Raw genomic sequence first — 26,960 nt, 5'->3', positions numbered from 1 at the left:
AAACTAACTTTATTAAAACCAATTTCCAACCATTCCACACACGAAGGAAAGTTATTGCAGCAGACTGTGCAAGCCCTAATAGAGATCAAGCAAAAAGTTATTGCATTAAGATAGGTATCATATGGGTTTGAATAGTCTACCATTAGAGTAAACCAACACAATATTACCCAAATTATAACTTCCCTAATATTTCGAATTCTTGCTGTTATATTCATTTTTGCTATGAACAACTCTTGAATTTCATAAGTGCTTCGGAGAATTCAAGCCTTAAAACATTCCAATGGAAGCCATGATGTGATCCTAGAGTCGAGCCCAACAAAGACGAGCTCGAGATGAGACCCATTGATAATCGAAGACAGACCGATGACGAGATCGAGGACAAAGCGGGTGAAACAAGCGATGTGATTACTTGTTCAATCCATAATCGATGAAACATCGCCCGTGGCACAAAAAGGGACAACTTCTATGTTGGGATCGAGAGTCGAAATAAATTGGAGCAACTTGATTCAAGTCTTGGATTAAAACAGGCATAACTTTCAGCTCGGGTGTCAAATTTTTGCCCATGAGTACAATTCGAAATCTTCACGAAATTCTGCACAGAAAAAGTAGATGTTGAAATTTTATACTATGCCACCACATATCATTCCCGAAACCAAATTGAAGGATTTCAAATGAACTATGTGACTGTATTGGATTATATTATGCGACCGCATAATGTAATTTTAGGCAAAAAGTTTTCCTTTTTCTCGAGTTTCCATATTTTAGTAAAATTCTAATTTTAGTCAAATTATTGTAATTCTGGACGCTTGTTTTCCATTTCCTTATAGATTTTTATGTTTTTGGAGTCTAGTATATATATGTTATTTCCTTTGATTGTAAAACACATTACATTACATTATTACTTTTGAGAGAATTCAATAGTAAGGTTATTTGCTTTCAACTTTTGTTCTTCATTGAACTCTTTGAAGTTATCAAGAATTACATTCTTGTGGCGTTCGCGAATTCGGCTGAGGGTCTTTGATTGTGTAATCAAGGGGTCTTTCAATCACCGTTATTGCTGGGTTCTTTGTTTCACTTTTCTTGGATTCAAACTCAAAAACCAATTAATTGACTTTTCTGAGTTTCCTATCAATCTCCTATGGGTTCCGTAGCTATCTTTGCTACGTGGGTTCTCATCAGTTGGTATCAGAGTACATGCTCCAAATTAACAGGCTATATCCTTTTAATTTATCCTTGTTAAGTCTTTGTTCTTTGTTTTCGCGTTTTATCTTATATTTGCTCTTGTTCTTTGTGTCTCATTAAAGTTTGAGTATTTTAATTCGTTTTTTCTTCGTTCTTCATCATGTCATCGTTGTTCTTCGTCATTTGAGTCTTTTGAACCGATTAAATTATCGTAAATTGTCCAAAGGTTGTTTTGGGGCTATTTTAGCATCCAAAACCACTTTATTGGTTTGTTGGTAGTTTGATCTTTTATTTTTCCAAAAAAAAAAAAAAAGAAAAGAAAGAAAGAAAGAATCGAAAAAGGGGAAAAGAGCTAAAAAAAAATTATTACTATTATTTTGTTAGTGTTCAAAAGTGTATTTTAACTTTCTAGTCTCGTTATTTTTTTTCCATCAATATAAATTTCGCATCAAGTAATTCCTAAATTTCAATAGTCGTTTACTTGAGTTTTCATCGTCGAATTCCTTTTCTTGAGTCATATTCTTTGTTCATATCCAGTTGAGAATCCTTGGGTTTGAGTTTCTTTAAGTTCACCTTATTCTTTGAAGCACTTGGAGAAAGCACTGGGTGGTGAAAGCTAGAGTGGTGAGATTAATAGAGGGTAAAAGCCATATTGTATGTTTCAAGTGAATATCGGTGAGGCAAAATTTTTTCTAGATTTAGGATGTCTAGATGAGAAGATTCCAATTCCAACCAAAACGACAATCACAACGCGTCAGACTACTTGATACTGCGGTTTGATAGGGTGCTTGGGGATGTGAGATATAGGATGGATAGACAGGAAGCTTGGATGGTTAAGCAAGAAGCTTGGATGAAAATGTTACATACATTGGTGGCTAATCTTAGTAGGGACAGCGAGTCGAAATGTCTAATTCTATAGGACCGGGTAGACCGGAGCTTAGGAGAGAAAGGCATGAAGAATGTGACCATGGTAGTGATGTGGATGATGATGAGTTTAATGGAGTTGATAGGGGGCTGATGAGGAATAGAGATGATAGGTTCGAAAGATGGGGTAGAAATAATCATGGAAATGAGATAGATAGGAACTTGGGAAACATCAAAATGGCGATTCCACAATTTAAGAGGAGAAGTGACCTAGAGGCATATTTAGAATGGGAGAGAAACGTTGAATTAATCTTTGAATGTCATAAGACTCATAACTAATCAGAAGAGAAGAAGGTGAAGATAGCTATTCTCGAGCTCATTGACTATACAATAATTTGGTGGGATCAAGTGTTTACGTCATGGCGCGGGAATCGGGAAAGACCAATTAGTACTTGGGATGAGTTGAAGGCATTAATGAGAAAACGATTCGTTCTTAGTCACTATTATAGGGAGATACATCACAAATTGTAGAGCCTATATCAAGGATCAAAGAATGTGGAAGATTACCATAAAGAGATGGAGATACTCATGATTAGGGCGAATGTGGAGGAGGATCGGGAAGCTACTATGGCACAGTTCTTAAATGGGCTAAATTGGATATTACTAATGTAGTCAAATTGTGACATAATGTGGAGTTAGAGGACATGTTGCATGTGACCATAAAGGTGGAGAGACAATTGAATAGAACGGGGACAGCTAGGCAACTGATAGGTTCTTCAATTCCTAATACATCTTGAAAATCTAAGTGGGATAACAATAATAAAGGCAAGGGGGCTGTACATAAAGGTAGAAATGAACAGCAAAAAGGAAAAGAGGAAGATTCTAGCAAAACCACACCTAAAGCAGAGTCACAACCATAAAGAATTCGAGACATCAACTGGTTGAGGTACTTGGCGTCGGGGCACATTGCTTCTCAATGCCCAAACAAAAGGGCAATGGTGTTGCGGGACAATGGAGAGATAGTGAGCGAAAGTGATGGTGAATATGACAACATGTCGGCGTTGGACGAGGTTCGTGATGTAGAAAAATTTGAAGGAGCCGTTGGGGAACTAATAGTTGCAAGACGAGCTCTTACGACTCACATCAAGGGGAATGACTTGAAGTTGCAACGAGAGAACATATTCCATACTCGATGCCACGTCAACAATACGGTATGTAGTTTAATTATTGATGGTGGTAGTTTCACAAACGTCGCTAGCATAGCACTTATAGAGAAGTTAGGATTAACATTGTTGAGACACCCTAGGCCATACAAATTACAATGGTTAAATGAAAGTGGAGAAGTTAGGGTTAATAGAAGGGTGTTAATAAATCTTTCAATTGGAAGTTACCGAGACGAAGTAGTGAGTGATGTGGTACTGATACAAAAGGACATATTTTGTTGGGAAGATCATGGCAATCCGATAGGAAGGCTATTCACGATGGGTACAAGAATCGCTTCCATTTCGTCAAGGATGGAGGACCATTACTCTTGTGCCATTAACATCAACGTAAGTATATGAGGAGCAAATCAAGTTGAGGAATGAGGAAGAGAGAAGAGTAAGAGAGTTAGAAAAAGGTAGCAGAAATTGTAAGTTAGAAAAAAGGAGGGAAAATCGTGAGTTAGAGGAAAAGAGAGAAAACAATGAGATGGTGAGTAAAAGAGAAAATAGTGAGGTGACTATTAGAGAGAAAAAGAGAGAGGAGCCACAAGAGAGAAAAGAAATAGAGTCTTTTGAGAGAAAGGTAAAATCATGAGCGAATTTATTTGAAGGATGCAGTAAATGAAGGATTTACGATTCCCGAGACCAAATTGAAGGATTTCAAGTGAACTATGGGACTGCATTGGATTATATTATGCGACAGCATTGTTAATTTTGGGCAAAATTTTTCCTTTTTTCGTGATTTTCCATATTTTTGTAGAATTATAATTTAAGTCAAATTATTGTAATCTTGGACAATTGTTTTTCGTTTCTTTATAGGTTTTTGGGGGTTTTTGGAGTCTAGTATAAATATATTATTTCCTTTGATTATAAAACACATTAATTATATTATTACTTTTGAGAGAATTCAGTAGTAAGGTTATTTGCTTTCAACTCTTGTTCTTCATTGAACAGTTTAAATTTATCAAGAATTACATTCTTGTGGCGTTCTCAAGTCCGGGTGCGGGTCTTTGATCGTGTAATTAAGGGGTCGTTCAATCACCGTTATTGCTGGGTTCTTTTATTCACTTTTCTTGGGTTCAAACTCACAAACCAGTTAATCAGCTTTTCTAGGTTTCCTATCGATCTTCTGTGGGTTCTATAGCCATCGTTGCTACATGGGTTCGCATCAAACCGCCTCACTTCCCACTTATACAATAATCTCTTATTAAGAATACAAACCATACTTCACTTGGTTTGTCCAATATATACGAATCATTAAAAGTTTAACTTAATCTAAAGTATTATACAGATAGCACTTTTCTTATCATGGAAATGGATATGAGTTAACCTAAAGTGACCGAGTCAAGGCCTTCATGAATGAGAACACCAACCTCATAAACCTTGTACAGAAACATCCGGATGATCTCCACCACAACATCATGGTAAAATTCTAACCTTTTAAACCATTGAAGGTGGAAAAAGTAGAATTTGTAATTATATATGTATACACTGATTGTGCTTCTTTTTTGTTGGTGAATAGGTTCCGTTTGGCAAGGTGGCATTTTTCCCAGGCCGATTGATTTACACCATTGAGTTTATGGTAATGCCTATAACTATAGTAGCTAATTGTCAATTTGGGTTTGACTATTTAGTTTTTTTTATACGCGCTTTGTCTTTGTTTAAATTCCTGTAATAATGTTCTGCATGCTCAAGTAAGTTCTGTTTGTGAAGTCACGACATAGTATAAATTATAGAACTACACAATCACTAGGCATTACTATACATTATCTTGATTGAATGGGCTTCTTGAGATATAGTTAGATAAAATTTAGATTTTTTTTCATATTATGACGTTTGTCCCTTTGGCATTTGAGAAAAAGTTTGTTGGAATATGTTTGTCGTCTGCAACTGCAGTACTTTTGGATGCTTTAACCTCATTAAATTTTCTTGAATGAAATTTCAATGGGTTTGAACTATATCGAGCTTGATTTTGGTTAGGAATTTAATTTTGAAAATTGGATGTAGTTAATGAAATAGATATGTATAGTACATTTTCTTAATCAAGCATCTTTTGTGGAAGGATGTATATTAAGTTACACTATGTTTACTCTTAACCATGTACATTGGCACATAAATTTTAAATGACTGATGGAAATTGTGCTCAAAATCAAAGCAAATTGGAGTGTTTTCAATTTTATTTTTTTTGCATATGCTCTGATGACTTACTGTATCCAAATTTGGGATCATTTGAAATTAATATGTTTAATTTTACATATTTTCCAACTTGGCTTTAGGTCATTAGAGAAGTAGACCACTACGCTTGAAAGAACATTCAACCACACAATTGATATCTCAAAAAAAAGAGGTAAAAGGAGAACCAACTCCAATCTCTAAAAGCTGTGATGCAAGATTTAAAGGCCGACGCTTCATTTTTTGAGACTACAGCTTCAGAGGCAGTGGTAAGCTTCTTGATTCTTTTGAGTGGTTATTGATCTTTTTGTTTTTTAAATTATAGATGGTGGAGTTTGCTCTCCACCAGTCGAGTTCTTTTGATTCAAATATCCATACGTAATTTATATCAAGGTCGCCATTTTTCTACTTTAGAAAATGAATACCTGGCAAATACTAATTATTTATCAGAACAATAGGTTTTCTATTAGTTTTATAGGGACCTCTAAGCATTAGTGTTCAAATAAATCAAAGAACAGAACGTTAAGTTTTAATGGACTTCTTATATTACTACTTTCTTAACTAGACCATTAATTTGATGTTAAATAGTATTTCCTGAATCCTCAACCATGTCCAAGATATTTTTCTCCAAGTATGGCTACGAGACGCCCACCTTCACGCTTGCCACCTTAACAGAAAAGACCTTTTCTTTTTTTTTACTTTTTCCATTCCATCTCGAAGCACGGAAGATGTCTACATCTGTATCTATGTCCTGAATTCATTTGACACTATGTAAGAACATGCCTACATGATTTTATTATGTTTTCAAACTTGGCTCTATGATCTAGGTATGGTTTTTCATGGAAAATGGGAATGATTAAAAACATTCTAGCTAAAATGTTAGGCAGTTTGTTTTCAAACGACCTTCCCAAACTATGATGTAATTCGATTTTAATCTTCAGTCGACTTGGCCAAATGACTGAATGAAATTGTAACACCACAATCGAGACGACATGACCCAAATGTTAATTGAGCTATTTGAAGCAACCTAAATATTTTAGTGTTGCTCATTGATAAGTGCGTTTTATACACTTATTTAGTCTACAAAACATGACTAATTTCGGAGCAAAATGTTTGAATAGTGGCTTAATTCCATGCGGCTTTGTTCTGTAGATGACATTGATGAATATGATGGAAGTCATGAGAAAAGATTCAAAAAAAGGACCAAAATGAAAGAAAATAAAAATTCAAGGACCAAAGTGAAATTATCCAAAAGATGGTCCGAAGGACAAATCAAGGAAGTTAACGAGCTAAGTACCAATTTGGTGATATTATGGGATGATGGAAATAAAAGAAACAAGTGAAAACGAACTAAAGTTGAAGAAACTGAAAGTTTGGGGTCCAAGTTGCAAATAATTCATGGATGAGACGGGTGATGAAATGAAGATTTAAGAGTGTTAGAGATCAATTGGATGAGGAAAGGAATCAAAGAGGTAAAATATGGTTGAAGTATTATCACCTATCAACTTTCAGGCGAAAAAGTTATGCTTAAGATTTTTAGCCTCTATTTGAGACCCATTTTTGGCATAGTAAACATGAGGATTTGAGAAAGCCTATTTCAATCAAAATTGTAGATCTTTGAATTAGCTTCCTAAAATGTTTTGAATCATTTCAATCGGAGGTCAGGAGAGAGAGTTATAACTAAAATAGTAAAAACTGTTTGGTGGAAAGAATGGCATAACCATGTGGTCGCATGGTAGAATTTCCATGCAGTCGCCCACACCCTAGCAGGGAATCCCAGCACCGGTTTTGGTTCATGCACCCGCATGATATGACTTCAAGGTCGATTTTCTGGTTTCCTTCTCGCGGTGAAACTCTTATGGAAATCTAATTGGGAGGTGATATAAAAACCCCAAAAGTCGTCATATCAAGGGAGAACGCATTGGGAGGCAAGAAAACACATATTGGAGAAGATTTTGAGCAAAAGTAACAAGGAATTACCTGAAGATCATCAAGATTTCAAGCGAATTCATAACCTGGTGATGTTTTTTCTTCAAATTATCATGTATTCTGCTATTTTCTCCATGTATACTATATATTTATGTACTAGGGGATCGATGAACCTTGTGATGTGATTTTTACTTCTTTATTTCATATTTTTGATATTAAAACATGTTTGATTATTTTGAATGGTTTATATGCATTTAATTTCTTTCGTAATTAAGAGCTCGTAATTGTGTGAATTTGGGTGACTTATTTCGTGTATTCGAGAGAAGAGAAATTGGTTCGACGGGGTATAAATCATCGTAGAGTCCGATAAGGGACAGAGATGTACCGCTATGCTCTATGTGAATCTTTAAGTGCTCACAAAACTATATGCTTTCTTGTATATTTGCACCCGTGATAGAGATATAGGTTGGTGGTATATAGGAGTAGGTTTAACATTACTCGAGAGAGAGAGTTGGATAGATTTAGGAAAATCGATTCTTCAAAATTTTATCAGTCAATCAATGAAATTAGGGTTAAATTGAACATTACTTGAGAATTCGTGATCTTGGTGCGCTATACAATCTCTGAATACATTAAATTGAGTTCTCAACATTTAATAGCATTTTAGTTCATTTAAACATCGATTTGCATTTTGTTCATTGCTTGCATTATTAATTGCATAATTAGGTTAGGTTAGGGAGTGATTAGGTTATAAAATCACTTTCAAAATTTAGTTTCAGTTAAGGCCTGGAATAAATAACATTGAACTAAATCAATCTCTGTGGGATGATATTCGAATTCAATTTTCTGTTGTATTACTTCTCACGAACCGTACACTTGTGGATATAAATCGAAAGAATAATTTCGTGAACAAGATTTTGACCTTGTTGTCGGGGATGAGCGTTAATTTGGTTTTACTTTTTCTAGGCACTAATTTGAACTTTAATTTTTAATTTTTTTAATTTCCATATTTTTTAGGTTATTTTTATTTTATTGTGTTTAGTTATTCATTTTTTTTGAATCCGAGTGCTACTACTGGTTTTCTCGCAGAGTTGTATGTCGAGATTGACTGGAGGAGGATTAATTCCAGCAGAGCTGGAAATTGAGCGGACCTTTCATTGATTGCAGCAAGAGAACAGAGAGGCACATGAACAACGATAGGAGCAAATGGCTAATGTGCAGAATAATCCAATTTTTCAAGACAATGAAGAAGGTGCTACAGACGAAGGAAATATGCTCATGGGAGATTTCTTGACCCCTCAAATAATTCAAAGTCAATAAAGCATAGTCTATCCACCGGTTGGATAGTCCAACTTCTAGTTGAAAACTAATGTGATACGATTGTTTTAGAATGGGCATTTTTTTTATAGTAAAGTTGAGGAAAACCCACATACATACGTCTCTCGATTCTTGGAGATGTGCCAACACTTCAGGTATCAGAGTATCTCAGACAAAACATCAAATTGAGGCTATTTCCATATACACTATGGGATAAGGCAAATTGAATGGCTTGACTCCCATCCGATCACTAACATTACTACATGGAATAATTCAGCATAGAAATTATGTACCAAGTTCTTCCCGCCCGCCAAGATTACAAAGCTCAAACATGACATATCCATCTTCCATCAAGGTGAATTACTTTTGGATTTCAAAAGCATTGTTGACTTTTCATCTAACGGGTCATTGGCCACTAAAACCATTGATGAGGCACACAGGTAATTTGAGACCATGACTAGAAGAAGACACCAAGAGTTTATGAGGTAGATACATATTCAGCCTTTCAGCCAAGATTGACTCTCTGTTTCACAGGTGGAAAACATATCATAGTCAATGAATGCAACATATGCACGGAAACCAAATTGTGAAGAATGTGGAGTGAATCATAACATGGCGGAATGCCCAATTCTGTCATAGGAAATGGAACAAGTAGAGTATGCACAATGGGGTCAACATCAACGAAACTATCAAAATTTAGACACTTACAATCCCAGTTGGAAAGAACATCCAAATCTCTCGTGGGGTGGTACCCACAGTCAGAACAGATCACATGGGCAACTGGAGAAGACACTTCAGCTAGAAGAGATGTTTACAAAGTTCATGGAAAATATAGAAAAATACATGGAAGCAACTAACCAGTTCATAAGGAAAACTGAAACTACTCTCCAAAATCAGGGTATTGCAATTAAGAATCTGGAGACGTAGATGGGACAGACAACACTTTCTATGAAGAAGGTACCAGATACTTTACCAAGCAATACTGAATTAAATCCCAGAGAGCATGTTCAAGCGATCAAAACTCGAAGTGGGACGCAACTACCTAAAAGATACGTTGAGAGTTCGGGTGTGAACAATGAGACAACACCCTCTACAGAAGAAGTGATTGTACCACAAAGCGAGGAGATAAGTGAATCCACATGAAATGAGAGTTCAGAGATGTCACAGTATAAGGCAACCATTCCAGTTAACCCCTATGAGCCACCCATTCCATTTTCCCAAAGGTTGAGGAAGCACATGATGGAGCAGCAATATAAGAAGTTTCTCGAAATCTTCAAAAAGCTCCACATCAACATCACATTCATCAATGCACTACTCCAGATACCTAGCTATGCCAAGTTCCTAAAAGACATCTTAACAAATAAACACAAGTTAGGGAAACATGAAACGGTGATGTTTATCGAAGAGCGCAGCGCCAAGATCCAAAAAAAGCTCCCACCAAAATTGAAAGATCCAAGGAGTTTCACTATCCCTTGTACAATTGGTGATTTTTTATTTTAATAAAGCATTATGTGATCTAGGTGAGAGTATTAACTTGATGCGACTCTCTGTTTTCAAGAAACTAGGACTGAGAGAGCCAAGGCAACCTGATTGATCACTTACACATCCACGAGAGATTATTGAAAATGTATTGGTCAAAGTAGATAAACTCATATTCCTAGCGGACTTCTTGATTTTGGATATGGAAGAAGATAAGGATGTGCCTATCATATTGGGACGACCATTTTTGGCTACTGCAAGAGCCCTCATAGACGTCTAGCAAGGATAATTAACTTTGAGGCTGGGGAGGAAATCTTTTATTGTTTTCAAGGTAATAAAATACCCTTAACGAACCTGAAAGCTGTTTCCAGATTGAAGTGGTTGACATAGGATTCCCCTAAAATTTTGAGTTGAAAAAATAGCCAGACGTTCTTGAGGCCTGTGTAGTACACTCTCCATCCACTCTTACTAATTCAAAGGAGATTAAGGCATTCAATATAGGATTTCATACGGATGAGAAGAGAAAGTCAAACCACTTGGAGAAGAACAGGGATGAAATTCGGAGTATAACTATAGTGTGGAACAAGACCATATTGAGCAAACTACGTAGGACCTCCCAAGCCATATTTAAAGTACCATAAAATACCTGTGCTAAAAGTCGAGCTATCGCCTATAAAATAGCATTGGTTGGGAGACAACCCAATGTTTCTACCCTTTATTTATTTCATTTTGCATTAGTCTTGGAGTTTTTTAATTTTTCAACTTTGTCTATAGTTTAGGTCATCGTTCGTCCATACATGTCAATAAATAGTCTAAGCACAATCCTATAAATAGCCTATAAATTTAGAACGGAGTATATTGTCTATGACTGTAGGACTACTTTGTGTGGCTTGACTATGGTTTGAACATTTTTGGCTGTTCTGTGAAAATGACAACTCACAACTTTGATTTGAAATTTTTTAACATAAAATGTGATTTTTCAATCTGGTAAAAAAAATGAAGGGTATTATGGTCCAATAAAAAGTTTCAAAAGCCATTGAAGGCAAAATTTTAATTGATTTTTGAAAAGAACAAAAGGAAGAAGTCGATGAACTTGCTTACACCTCAATCATTTTACACTTGTCTGACGTCGTTTTGAGAAATGTGGATAAACTAAAAATCACAAAAGAACTTTGGAAAAAATTGGAAGATCTATATTTGCTCAAATCTACACCGAACAAACTTTACCTGCTTGAATGCTTTTTCAGCTTTAAAATAGATCCTTTAAAGGATCTCGATGAAAATTTAGATGAGTTTGACAAATTGGTGCAAGATATTGTCAATTGTGATGAGATTGTGTTTGAAACTTATAAGGTCATAATCTTGCTCAATTCTATTCCTGACTTATATAAGGAAGTTAAAAAGGCCATTAAGTATGTTAGGGGCATCTTGTTGCCTAAAATTGTCATAGATTCTCTTAGAAGTAAAGAGATAAAAATTAGGGCTAAAAAACATGATAAGAGAAGGGGTGAGTTACATATGATGCGGTAGCACTTAGTTTAAGCAAAACAGTCATGATAGATACCTAAGTAGTGATGAGTTAAATAGCAATGGATGAAAGAAGAAGGGCAAGGGTAGGTCTTGATCAAAATCTAGGACGAAGGCTAGAAAATACTATAGCTGTGGGAACACAAGGAATTTTATAAAAGATTATCATAAGGAGAATGGTAAACTAAAGGTTCCTGAGAGGATGAGGTCAACGTGTTATCCTCTGCTTCTGATATAGATAACAGTGGGGTCTATATGGTTAAAAGTCCTGCTGCATATACTGATGAATTGAATCTAACTACTAATCCCTGCACGCATGAGTGGATACTTGATTCTGGTACATCTTTTCATGTGACATCTAAAAAGAATTGGTTTGAAAACTTGCATAAATCTAATGCTAGGCATGTTGTGCTGTGAGATAATTTTGCCTATACGATTACTGGAATTGGTGACATTAATACAAAGTTTGACATTGGTTTTGTGTACACTTTAAAGAACGTTAGATATATTCCTAAATTGTTTAGGAATTTGATTTTAGTAGGAAGACCTGCAAAAGACGACTTCACAGGTAAAATTGGAAATGGAATGTTAAAAATGATTAAGGGTGCATTAGTTTCTATTAAGGGAATTAAGAAAAACGACATCTACATATCAATACTGGGAAAGTGATTAGAGGTTTAAACCTCTCTATCTCTTCTGCCAAGGTTGATCACATACATATATAGCATAATAGGCTTACACACATAGGTATTAAGGGACTTAAACTTCTTAATGAAAAATGTGTATTTAGTAATGACTGTGTGTCTGATTTATCATTTTGTGATCAATATGTGCTTGGTAAGCATCATAAAACATCATTCTTCATTAGTGTTCATGAAGCTAATGGCCTGCTTGAATATGTGCATTCTGATCTGTAGGATTCTGCTAATAATCCCACATCGGGTGGGAACATGTATTTCCTATCTATTATTAATGACTATACTAGAGAAGTGTGGGTCAATCTTCCAAAAGATAAATTTAACACTTTCCACAACTTTAATAACTAGAACAGACTAGTGGAAAATCAAACTGGCAAAAGAATTAAATTTTTAAGGATAGACAATGGCCTAGAGCTTTGTAATACTGAATTTGACAGTATGTGTAAAGAAAATGAAATAATTAGGCACAAGACTGTCCCTTACTCTCCTCAACAAAAGGGGTAATGAAAAGGATGAATAGAACCATACTTGACAAAGTGCATTGCATGATGTTAAGTTCTGGTGTTCCAAAAGTCGTTTTGCAGTGAAGTAGTTATGACTACTTGTTATTTGATTAATTTGACTCTATCTGTTGCTTTAAATTGTGATACCCCTCAAGAAAGGTGGTCTAGTAAACTGAGTGACTACTCTATACTTAGATGTTTGGTTGTGCTACTTTTTCTCATCGAAGTAAGAGAAAACTTGAACATAAAGCTAAAAAGTGTCTTTCTAGGGTACCCTGAGGGTGTTAATGGTTATAGGTTATGGGATAGAAGCCAAAAGGGGGTTAAGATCATTGTGAGTAGGGATGTCATATTTAATGAGGGTGAGATGCATTGTCTTAAGGGTGGACTTGAACCTGTGAGTGAAATTGACCTGGCGAAGAGAGAGATCGGTTTAAGGTGGAGTTAGAAAAGCCTAGCACATCTATTCCTACTACCCCAAATGACGTGGAGACTCAGGTTCAGGAACCTGAGGTAGAGAATAGAGATGAGGCAGTGATAGAAGAGCACCCTGAGGAAGAAAATCCTTTAGCTAACTACAACTTAGTTAGGGATAGAGAGATGAGAAAAACGAGAGAACTTAGGAGGTTTGGATATGAATCTAAGTTAGCTTTCATACATATTAGTTATGAAGAACTAGTTGATAGAGAGCCAAAAACCTTTAAGGAGGCGATGAATAGTAAACAATCCAAAGAGTGGCTTAAGGCAATGAAAGAGGAGATAAATTCTTTAGAGAAGAATCAGACTTGGGAACTAGTACCTAGACCTAAAAATAAATGATTGTCGATCGCAAATAGGTCTTTAAGGTTAAGGAAATTTTCAGTAGCTCGGAACCCTTAAGATTTAAGGCTATGTTAGTGGCTAAAGGCTACACATGGAAAGAGGGTGTTGATTATAATGAGATTTTCTCACCAGCTGTTAAGTACACTATTGGGGCCATGCTTGTATTGGTTGCAAATTTTGACTATGAACTTGAACAATTAAGCTAAAACCTGATCATGTGTATTTTCTAAAAACGTCCTTGTATGCTTTGAGACAGTCACCTAGGTAGTGGTACAAAAGATTTTACTCTTTTGTACTCACTATAGGGTTCTAAAAGAGTATGTTTGATCACTGTTTTTATTTTCAATACAATGAGATTGATAATAACTATTCATTTTTGTTGCTCTATGTGGACGACATCCTTTTAATTAGCTCATCACCCAAGTGGATAAACAACATAAAAGCAAAGTTAAATGGTGAATTTGACATGAATGACTTAAGTAAGGTTAAGAGAATTCTAGGTATGGAAATTGAAAGAGATGTGTTCAAATTTTACTTTGTTTTTGCATCAGTCTCCATATATTTCCAAGGTGTTGAAGAAATTTGATATGAATGATTGCAAATCTATCACATTACCTCTAGCTAATCACTTTGTTTTATCTAAAGAACAAGCTCCTTGCAATGAACGAGAAGTAGAATACATGGAGTAGAATTCCATATTCTAATGTGATTGGTTTAATAATGTATTTGATGTTTACACTAGATCGAATTTAGTTTTTGCTGTTAGTACTCTCAGTAGGTACATGTCTAATCCGGGTCCTAAATATTGGAAAGCCTTAAAGTGGTTATTAAGATACATGAAGAGTACTTGTGACATAGGTCTAAAGTTTAGTGCTAGTAAGAAAGGTATGAAATTGAAGCGTTTTGTGGGTGCTGACTATGTAGGAGATAGGGAGGGTAGAAAATCAACTTTCTCTTATGTGTTTACCTTATCTAATTCTTGTGTTAGTTGAAAATCACAATTACAACACATTGTTGCACTATCCACAATTGAATCAAAATATATTAATACCATTGAAGCAATTAAAAAGGCTCCATGACTTAGAGGTCTACTTTATGAATTATGTGTCTTGAATTATTATATGGTAGTTTATTTCGATAGTCAGTCCTCTATACATTAATGCAAGAACTTTATTTTTCATGAACCCACTAAGCACATTGATGTTAGACTACATTTCACTAGATATATAGTATCTCAAAGGGTGGTAAGACTCAGAAAGGTCCACAGACAATACAATCCTTTAGATATGGGTATGAAAGTGCTACCACTGGTAAAGATTAGAAGTTACAAGGATCTTCTAAACATTGGTACAGGTAAATGATTTCCAATTTTATTGATTCTCTATTAGAGGTGTCACTAACGAGAGATGTTTTTTCTTTGCAGTTCCTTTAACACCAAGGTGGAGGTTGTTAGGCAATTTGTTGTCAAACGACCCCCCCGAGCTATGATGTAATTCGATTTTAATCTTTAGTCGGCTTGACCAAATGATTGAATGAAATTATAACACTACAATCGAGACGACACGACCAAAATGTTAATTGGCCATTTGAAGCAACCTAAATATTTTAGTGGGCCCAACCCACTTTCTTGGATGGCAAACAATGAGAGGTTTCACTTGATAGCCCATTCGTCTACTAATTGGACCTTCACATGATCCATGTGATACCCTAATTTGACATATTTGAGCTAACTTGGTTTAATATATTGGATCTTCTACCTCTGCAAGAAAGTCCGTCCGCCTCTCTTCTTTCTCTGTAAGATTTTGTCCTCTGCTTCTTTTTCTACTTCTCTGCCTCTTTTCGATTTCTACCTTTGTAGTGATTGTCATTGAGTTATTACCTGACTCTGTGGTCTTCTAAGAGAGTTTTCTCTTTAGCAACCGAAAGTGAAAGTTTGGTTTTATCTTAGGTCGATTGGTTGTCGGATTGTGGTATAGTTGGGTGAATAACTGAGCCTGGGCCTAGGTGGTCAATACATGTTCAACATGAAGATTGAATCTAAGATGTGATGAAACATTGCCATGGGTGGTTCTTCTTCCACCCTTATTAGATTTCCATTTTACAGTTATACTTTTGGCCCGTAAATGAGTTGCATGCACTAGCTTCAGTCTGAAAATTTTGTTGGTTCCATAAACAGTTGAAAGTTGAACTAAATTATGAGTGGACCACGAAGATGAGGGATGACAAGTTACATGCAGCTGAAGTTTATTTTCATACTGATGTAGAACTATGGGAAAAATTATATTGTAGGGTTTTATTTGGACTTTTGCCCAGACTTAAATAAATCAGTATGTGCTCTTATTTTGGAGTATTAAGAAATTTCTTACAACGTAATTTAAATTGGATTTCTTTTGGAAGCCTACCCAATTTAGATCATCTTAGAGCATGAGGTATTCTCTATTGGAAACATTGAAGAGAAGAAAAAGGAGGTGAAAACTTGAACAAAATGAAATTAAGAATGAGGTTCGAACAAGTATATGATACGTTGTGCTAAAAACAATAGTTGCCTCCTCTAAGCATGTTTTTAGGATTTTCGACAAATAGTTTAGAAGATTGACAAGCCTTTAGGAAAGAAGCAAAAAAGTGAAATGATTCTTTCTACTCGAACTTTTTGAAAACTTGAAGAAGGTTTATATACATGGGAATTTCTCCTCAAAAGGCACCACAAATAAAAAATTAGTCCAACAACTAGATTTTTGAACCATGCATACACATGGTAGAAGCAAAATGGGTTCTATTTTTTGTAGACAAAGCCGTGCTTTTACATGGCCATTTAGCTTGTGCTTATGTATGGTTAAGCAGAAATCACCCAACATTACCTCCAATTTTATCCAACATTGTCTTTCAATATCATCATTAATTCATTTACATTTCAACCCGAAAGGGGCTCAAATTTTGAACAACAAACAATTAAATAATAATTCTCCACTTGGTCAAAATTTTCACATATTCATACATGGTAAAACTAATGCATAAGAGTTAGATATCTTTCGATTTGGATATATATCATAGTGTAAATTGCGCAAAGTATTCTAGAAATCTCAGGTAGCATATTAACTTTGAACAGTCATTCATTATGATAATACGGATGAAATCACATACATGAGTGTTATGTTTTCACAAGTTATTAAAACTTGCTTAGTGCTATTATAGCCTTGACTTATACTATTCATGAAACTTTTAAAAGAGAAACTCTAACTCTCTATTAAGGTGACACCGCCTCAAAGTTTTCATAGTGAAGTTCTTCTAATATTTTATTACTTTTAGAAATATTTGCACTTCGTGCCGAACCTCATTAAGAGTTATTAACTCGTCTCTCCAATCGTAACAACCAGCACTATTTATCAATGATAAGGTTTTATAATAGGTTAATAGTACTAAAACTTATCCACTTATGGAATGACTTATTATTACCTTTTGAACACAAATATACTTATTTAGTATAGCTATGTAGGATTGCTATCATTGGTGAACTTTTAATCAAGGAATTTCGACCATATCCTTCTCGATGTAGATTTTGCTAACTCTCTTATAAGATATTTAGTCGACACTTCAACTATGTTTTCACTAAAATTAACATATATGAGAGAATACTCCATGCTTGATTAATTTTCTCACACATTCATGTCTTAGACTGATAGATCTAGACTTTCTATTATATATTTCATTATATGCTCGTGTTAAGGTGGCTTGACTATCACGCAAGATAGGTATTAAAGAAATATCCTTTGCATCCAAAAAAATTTCATAAAGAAGATCCCTTAATCATTCAGCCTCTTTTCCCATTTCGACCAATGCTACGAACTCAAACTGCATTGTTGAGTGTGTAATGCTTGTTTCTTAGACCTCCAAGAAACTGCGCCTCCTCCAAGAGTAAATATCCAACCAGAAGTAGACTTATTTTTTGCTGTACTCAATATTGAACTAGCGTCAGTATATCCTTGTGATAGGAATGGTTAGGAACTTTGTATATTGTAGTCAAAAGTTTTTTATCCAATTTGAGCGATTGATCTTTCATTAATCTTTACTAACTTGATACTTGAATTCAATAGGGTATTTGCTTCTTTAATGTTCAAATATTTGAATTTATTTTTCACATTCTCAACATAATGTGATTGACTTAATGAATAACCCTCATTATCCTTCTTAACTTTGATACTAAGGATAGAGTCCACTTATCTAAGATCTTTCATTTTGAACATGGAAGATAAAACACGTTTTCATTTCTTTAATCACTTCTTTGTCATTACTAATAATTAACATATCATCCGCAAACGTAGCAAGGTCCTTTGGACTTGATTTTGAACTTCACTTGATTCTTTTTAGAACTAAGAAGTTTTCCTTTCTTCTTGTGCTTGTTGGAGTTATCCTCATTATCCACAACATTGGCTTTCAAAAAGCCATCATAAGAATTTTTGGTCTTATTTCTCGCCTTTGATTCTTCTTCTATGCAAAGATGTTTTTGAATGTCTTCCAAAGAGAAGTCTTTGGAATTGTGAATAATTGATTCCACTTGAAAAGATTCGCGAAGTTCGATTTTCACTGCTTTTAATTCATTGCCGTTGACTTGTAATTCATGTATTCATATACTTGAGGCAACAAAGGAATATAATCTAACATTTTGAAATCAAAGAATTTAGATAGAATAAATTTCTTGGTACCTTCCTTCTCAGCCTAATATTTGTTTTCAAGTGCATCGCCTATTTTCATTAGCAAAGTGGTGTTAGTGTAGAGATCATACAACTGATACGAAAGAGCATTTAGGATGCGATCACGACATATCAATTTGTCTTCTTGCCTCTTCTTTCTCTCGGTACAAACTTCTTCCATTTCTTCTTCAATTGCATTGACAATTGGTTTTAAGTTTAGATCAAGCACACAGAAGATCTTTAATGCTTTTAGAAAAAATTTGAGTTTGCCTTGCCATCTTGTAAAGTTTGATCCATCCAACCTATCCAAGCTCACCAAATCTTGATTCATCAACTTGATGGTAGCCAACATAGTTCCATTTCCATTGCAGTAAAATATCGTTTTTAGATTGTTGGAAATATTGAAGAAGAGAAGAAGGAGATGGAATCTTGAATGAGATGAAATGAAGAATGAGGTTTCAAACACGTGTATGATACACTATCATAAAAGCGAGATTTGCCTTCTCTAGCATACCTTTAGGATATTCAGCGAATAATTCAAAAGATTGACAAATCTTCAAGAAAGAAGCACAAAAACAAAATGATTCTTCTAGTCGAACTTGTAGAAAACTTGAAGAAGGTTTGAATACGTATATAGAATACGAAAAATCAAAGTGTAGAATGAATGATTATTTCTAATGTTATTTTCTTATGTTTGGAATTGAAAATCTATCACTTACTTATAGATTTGTAACATTATACCAAGAAAAGGCTTCAAACAGTCGTGAAAAGTTGGAAACTTCCTACCAAAAGGTAATAAAAATCCAAATAAAAAATCAGCTCAATGGCTAGATTTTTTAACCATGCGTATGCATGGTGAAAACAAAAATGCTTCTTTTTCCTAAAGATAAAGCTGTGCTTACACATGGCCATTTAGCCTGTGCATACGCATGGTTAAGCAAAAATCACCCAAAATTGCCTTCTAATTTCATCTAGCATTGTCTTTCAATATCATCATTAATTCATTCACATTTCAACCCAAAAAGAGGGGACCTAAATTTTGAACAACAGACAATGAAATAGCATTATCTTGCTAGAATTTTGTTTAGAAGCTTGCCCATCTTGAACTGGTTGAGCTTTGTATCATTTAAGAAAAAGTAATACAAGGAAATATTCAGTATTATTCAGTTGGTTGTCTTTCTATTTTTCGTAGTTTTTGTTGTTCATTGCATTTCACTTATTTGATTTTTATATTTCCATGTAATATTTGACAAGATGATCTTGTTGTAATAAGGGAAGATTATGTTGAGAAAAATCCTTTGGAGGTGGTACCTTCTACAAGTAGGATTCTATGTCCTTTCTGGGAAATGAATTATTAAGCTTTGTGAATCTAATAATTCATTAGTTTCTGTTGCAAGAATGACTCAATATCAAGTTAAAAAAATGCAGAATCAAGACTACACATAAAGGCATCAGGTTCTCGTCGTTGGGCTCAAATTACATCTTGTACCTATCTGTACAAAGGTTGAAACTCACAAAAAACCAACCCTAATTTAAGGAATATAGAGGTAGTCACTTCAACAATCCCAAAATCTCCCAACTAGACAGAAAACCCTTTTCTAGTTGAAATCGATGGATCACCAAGATTCCTCATTCACAAATCTACCAGAAAACCAGAAGTTTAAAGGCCAAAGAACAAATTTCACAAAGAAGGTAAAAGGGGAGACACACAGTCACTCAAAGGAGAGAGACTAGAAGCTTCTCAAAGAAGCACACAAAGAGGCGAGAGAATAAGAGAAAAAATTAGGGTAAAAGTCTTAGACCAAGAATATATCGGCAAGGTCATCACCGTAGATCATAGGGTTAGAAAATCTAAGGGACCAGTGCGACATAGATGTATTACTAGAGTTTGGGCTAGGTCATAAGGAGTCCAACTCAATGCATTATTGGGTAACGGCCTGTAGTATCTAAATTTCCAATCATTTATCATCATAGCCCAAAGTGGGTTGGACCACCAATTAACTATGGCATCACAGCCCAACAAATCTTGCCTTTGATGCCAATGATAAAAAAAAAAAACACACACACACACACACACAAAAAGAAAAGAAATTATAACAATAGTCTTCTCAAACAATGGTATAACTTCCCCTAATCATCAACACCAAGTACAATACACCTGCACTAACACAATATTTACCCAGTATCAGTTCTTAAGAGTTGCAAGCATGACTTAAACTTATTTAGAGGAAGTACCTTAATACCCATATCAGCGAGATTAAACTGAGTAGGGATTTTCTCAAACAAAATAGATTCTTTTTGTACAATATCTCTTATAAAATGCAATCTTACATCTATTTGTTTAGTTCTTTCATGAAAAGCTGGATTGTTACATATATGTATAACACTTTACTATCAGAATATACAACAATTGGATCAACATATTCATTTACCTGGTTTAGGAGATTTTTAAGCCATAAGACCCCTTTAGTAGCCTCGGTTGCAGCCACATATTCAGCCTCTATAGTTGATAAGGCTAAAATAGATTGCAATTAAGACTTCAACTAATACAAGTGTCACATAAAGTAAACATATAGGTTGTAGTTGACTTCCTATTTTCTCTATAACCGACATAATCAGAATCTACATATCCCTTTAAGCTAACTCATTCTTTATTAGGTCTAAAACATAAGCCTAAGTCTACTGAGCCTTTTAAGTACCTTAATAACCATTTCATTGCATTCCAATGTTTGAGGCCAGGATTGGACATAAATCTACTTAAAGTACTTATAGCATGTACAACATCGGGTCGGGTGCAAACCATGGTGTACATTACAGATCCAATAGCATTAGAATATAGCACTTTTTGCATATATTTAACATCAGATTCATCATGTGGACATTGTTCTTTACTCAACTTAAAATGACATGCAAGGGGTAGTGTTATAGATTTAGAATCATTCATAACAAACTTGGATAACACCTTTTAGATAATCAGTTTGTGACAAAATTAATAACTGCTGTGACCTATTCCATTTTATACCCATTCCTAAAATCTTTTAGCATGCCCTAGGTCCTTCATTTCAAATTCAGCACTTACCACCTTTTTAATCTCATTTATATTACTAACTTTCTGGCCAATTAATAACACATCATCCACATATAACGGTAAATAAACACTCACATAGTTGTTGTTATTCTTTTTAAAATAGAAGCAATGTCAAAAGAACTTTTCACAAAGCCAACTAAAGACACAAAGTTATCAAAATGTTTGTACCATTACCTAAGAGATTATTTTAGGCCATAAAGTGATATTTTCAATAGGCATACATGATCAGATTTTTTGTTATCAATGAAAACTTGTGGCTGTCTCATATATATGGTTTCATCAAGGTCACCATGCAAGAATGAGTTTTAACATCCATTTGCTTTAATTCATAATCATATTGTGCAACTAATGCAAGCATGACTCTAATGGTAGTATATTTCACAACAGGAGAAAAGATTTCATTGTAATCAATACCAGATTTTTGAGTAAACCCCTTAGATACTAATTTGGCCTTAAATCTAAGGGGCTGATTAGGGGGATTGTCTTCTTTTACTGCATAAACCTACTTACAGTCAACTAAAGATTTATTTTCAGGTTTATGCACTAAGCTCCATGTCTTATTTTTCACTAAGGACCTCATTTCTTTCTCTATGGCAAGCTGCCATTCTGTAGAAAACTGATAACTAATGGCCTCTTCATAGGATTTAAGCTCCTTAAAAGTCAAATCCTGATATGACAACATAGCAAATGACATATAGTCATGCATTTTACTAGGCTCTCTTATTTCTCTTCTAACCCTATCCCCAGCTAATTTATAATCACTCAAAGGGTTCCCTAACTCACCAGTAGGCTCTTGAATAGTTTCGTCACCTAACTCTTCCACAATCTCATTTTCATCTTGATTTTCAACAACAGGATCAGTTGAAGTTTCAAGTTCCACCTGCAACCTTGTATTCTCCACTTCCTGACCTTTAAAAACCTGATTGGAGGCCTTTCTATCTAAACAAGGCATCTCATTTTCATTGAAGGTTATATTCCTACTGGTTATCAACTTAAAACCCCCTAATATCTCTTACCAAAGCCTGTACCCCTTCACTCCTTCAGGATATCCCATGAAAACACATTTCTGGGATCTAGACTCAAGTTTTCTAATACTTTGGTATAAATATGCTGCACAACCAAAGGTTTTTAATTAGGCATGGGCATCGGGTGGGTCGGTCTAGATATTTTAATACCGAGAACCACCCATTATGCTTCGAGTATTTCGCAAATGAAACCATTCAGGTCTTTTTAAATATTGGAACCAAACCCAAACTCGAACCGTCGATTCCAATTTGATTTCGGTTCCACCCATAACATTTTTATATATACTTATTTAATAAATATTTCAAATATACCCTTTTGGTATATATATCAAATACGCTGCTACTCAAAAATATATATGGAATGGAGAAAATCTAGTTAAAAAATCTTCAAAAAGCAGAATATTGGATACTAAAAGTCATGAAAATAGGAGGAAAAAAATCAAAAATGAAATTATAATTTGAGAAAAAAATTACTTTTCTTAATAAATCTTATTCGATCTTGAATTCCTCTACATGTAAAACGAACTGATATAAAAAATATTAATTAAACACATAGTTAATATTACAGTCCATTTATTGAACTCGCTCTATTTGAATAAAAAATAAATATTTAAAAAGAGAACCATGAACTCAAGATAACAAAAAAGTAAAACCCAGCGCGAGCAATGAATATATCAAATTCAATTGCCGTGCGTTATGAAAAAATAAAAATAAAAATAGCATAATACAAGAAAGTAAAAAGTTTGAATTGCAAAAGAATGAACGCTTTGATTCATCAACTTATATTACAATCTATTTGAAATTTTTTATTTATAAAAAGCTCAAATTGTAAACATTAATATATAATAACCTCAGAGATACAACAATCTAATGTAAGGAAAGATGTAAAAAAGTAAGAACCAATCTTTTTTTTTTTTTAGGGTTAGAGTTATAGGTTTTAGACTAATTACCACCAAAATTAGGATTTTTAGGTTTTATATGTTTTTTCCAGCTAATAAATTATAAATAATTTTTTTTATAAAAATCGGTTCCATTCGAGTACCCACAGTTCTGGTTCAAAAACCAAGAACCGAACCGAACCCATTCGACTCTCGATTCTCGTTTCCCGTTATTAATTTATTTTTTCAAGAATCAGACCAGAACCTCCAATTTCGGTTTCAATTTCGATTCGGGAGATTCGGTTCTGGTTAAAATGCCCAAGCCCATTTTTAAGTGAGTATAATCAGTCAACTTACCTATTCACACTTCCTCAGGTGTCTTACCATCTAATGCACTAGTTGGGGTCCTATTTATTATATAAATTGTTGTCATAACAGCCTCCCCCACACCACTTAAGGGATGTCTGAACCGAACATCATACACCTAATCTTATCTAGGATTGTCCTATTCATTCTCTTAGCTATACTATTCTGTTGTGGAGTATATGGTACTATTTTATGTCTCAAAATGCCATCATCCCCTCACAATTTTTCAAAATTAGCATTACAAAATTCTAATCCATTATCTGTTCTTAGAATTTTAATCCTTTTACCCATCTGATTTTCAATCAAAGTTTTCCAAGTTTTGAATTTTTCAGAAGTGTTTGATTTTTGTTTCAAAAGAAATACCCATACTTTTCTTGAAAATCATCAATTAAGGATAAAAAATGCCTATTTCCACCTTGAGAGGTGGTGGATGATGGACTCCACAAATCAGAATGTATATACTCAAGGATAGATATAGTCTTATGCTTATATATACTAAAGTGAAGTCTATGCTGTTTGCCTAAGGTACAATATTCACAAAAGGGAATCTGAGAAATCACATCACTACCAAAGGCACCCTTTGTACTTAAGATGTGTAAACCTTTCTCACTCACATGGGATAACCTATTATGTCATTTCAATGAAGCATCACTTTTAGTTATAGAGGATTCGGTAGTGTGACTCAACACATTTGCCTTAGTGACATAGATCCCATTTCTTTTAATACCCTTGAAAATAACTAAGGAACCCTTAACTATTTTCAAGAAAACATCTCCAAATTTTCTTTGGAGACCTATGTCATCTAAGTTTCCAACTGAAATCAGATTTTATTTAAATCTGGTATATACCTCATCCTTTCTAAGGTAAAGGTGTACCCATTATCAAATTTCAAAGTTACACTACCTATCCCCAACACTTTACTGGCTACATTGTAAACCATAACCACCTCACCTCCATCTTAGTCCTTAAAGTCAAGTAACCAATGCTTTCTAGAGGTCATATGAAGAGTACAACATGAATCTAAGATCCATTCAACACTTTGACTTAAATTATCTGCATAATTTGCAGAATTCAAATTATATGTAGACTCAGTCACAACATAGACATCAACAATATTCTCACTCAGAGGCTCACCTATGTTCCCTTCATCAATTTTAACATCTCTTTGCTCATTCTTCTTTTTAAAATAGTATTTAATGTAATGACCTCTTTCACCACAACCATAACATTTTCTAGCTCCATTTCTAGATTTTGACCTTTGTCTACCTTTTCCCTTTTTCTTAGAGCATTATTCCACTGATTATTTTTGTTACCTTGACTATTACTATGTCTAGTCATTGATCTACATCTTAGAAATAGGTTTTCACTCTCCTTGCCATGTCTCTCATACTTAACTTCCAATTCTTTGCTTCTTAGAGCATTAATCACTATCTCAGGTGTTAAAGACTCTCTGCCATACTTAATAGCGGTCTTAACATCTTTATGAGCTTTAGGTTTGGAGTTTAGGAGAATTATAGCTTTTTATTCTTCAGATACTTTATCCCCAGCATTAATTATATCTTTCACCAGTTTATTAAAAGTATCAAGATTGTCATCTAAGTCTCGGGACATGTCAATTTACAGCTAAAGAATCTTTCCAAAAGAAAAATTTTATTAGGCATGACTTAGCCAAATAAAGTTCTTCCAATTTATCCTATAAGGCCTTAGCATTATCTAACTTTTCTACCTTTCTTACTACTTGATCAGATAAGTGTAGAATAGTAGAAGTATAAGCAAGTTCATCAGATTCAAGTTTTTGTTCATCAAACATAGCATCAGGATATTCACCAGTTATAGCTTTCGATACTTTCTGTTGAACCAAAACCCTCCTCATTTTTTGCTGTCAAATGGGAAAATCCCTTTTTCCATTAAAAACTCCAAGTTCGAATGTTGCCGTTGTCATTTTGAAGTTTTTAATCAACACAAGAAAGTTTTGAGGGTTAAAGTTCACCCAGAAGCACAATAAGATATTTCACAGAATATATGAAAATGTAAAGTATCACACACTCTATGAAATCTCAAAAAATTATTACAAAGTGAATAGTAACAAAATAGTAACCAATCAGAGAGTAATAAAACACTTCAGAATGTAGTGATGTGTCCTGAGTTCACCAGGATTTCGTGAGGCTCAAAAACCTCAAGTCAAGGCTCAACCCATGTCCACAATAGTGCAGTGAAAAGTGTATAGTATTAAAGATAGATTCAGTAGAAAGTCACCAAGACTTTACAATAGGTAGACAACAGGGATCAGAAATTAATCACAAAGATTAATCAATGGACAGAGTACAGGGATCAAGAATTAATCACCAAGATCAATAGCATGCAGTATACTTGAATAATGGAAACATATATACAAGATTCACCAAATACAAGAACACACAACTAACATAACATGTATTACAAGAGGGTTAAAGAAATCGATTGGTAGATCGAAAAAAAATCACGAGTGGACCCAAGTACTCAAAACTAGTTCATCAAGAAAAGTTTGAGAAAATCAGTTTATCTCTGCAGAAACACCAAAAACATATGTTAGTTATCAAGAAACTAAAATAAAATCATAAACGAAACCCAAGACCCATAGCCTATCAAACCTAGGGTTTCATCCAACTGTTGGATCTCTCAAGATCTGGTCGTGAAAATTAATTTTCCATGACCAGATGTAGGAGATGGGGACTCAACAAGCCTCTTCAAGCTCTGATACCATTCTTACAAGAATTACCCAATATCAACTCAAAAAAAGGCAAAACCAAGACTATACACAAATGGATCGAGTTCTCATTGATTGGGCTCAGAGTACCCCTTGTACCCATCTGTACCGAGGTTGAAACTCACAAGAAACCATTCCTAAACTAAGGAATGCAGAGGTAGTCACTTCAACAGTCCCAAAATCTCCAAACCCGATAGAAAACCATTTCCAAATCAAATCGAAGGATCACCAAGATACCTTACTCACAAATCTGCCAAAAAACTAGAAGTTTAAAGGTCAAAGAACAAATTTCACGAAGAAGATGAAAGGGGAGACACACAATCACTCGAAGGAGAAAGACCTAAAAGCTTCTCAAAGAAGTACACAAAGAGGTGAGAGAATGAGAAAAAAAAAATTAGGGCAAAAGTCTCAGACCAAGAATATATAGGCAAGGTCATCATCGTAGATCATAGGGTTAGGAAATCTAATGGACCA

General features: G+C 34.5%; 1 protein-coding gene across 3 annotated transcripts in view; it reads left to right on the top strand.

Moving 5' to 3' along the window:
* LOC111379886 overlaps nt 1-26,960 on the top strand; it is a 69,289-nt gene that overhangs the window by 10,801 nt on the left and 31,528 nt on the right. The gene's annotated exons all lie outside the window — the stretch shown is intronic.

Source organism: Olea europaea, unplaced genomic scaffold, assembly GCF_002742605.1.
Source record: "Olea europaea var. sylvestris unplaced genomic scaffold, O_europaea_v1 scaffold2051, whole genome shotgun sequence".
Classification (NCBI taxonomy): Eukaryota; Viridiplantae; Streptophyta; class Magnoliopsida; order Lamiales; family Oleaceae; genus Olea; species Olea europaea.
This window is presented reverse-complemented; position numbering and strand designations above follow the sequence as displayed.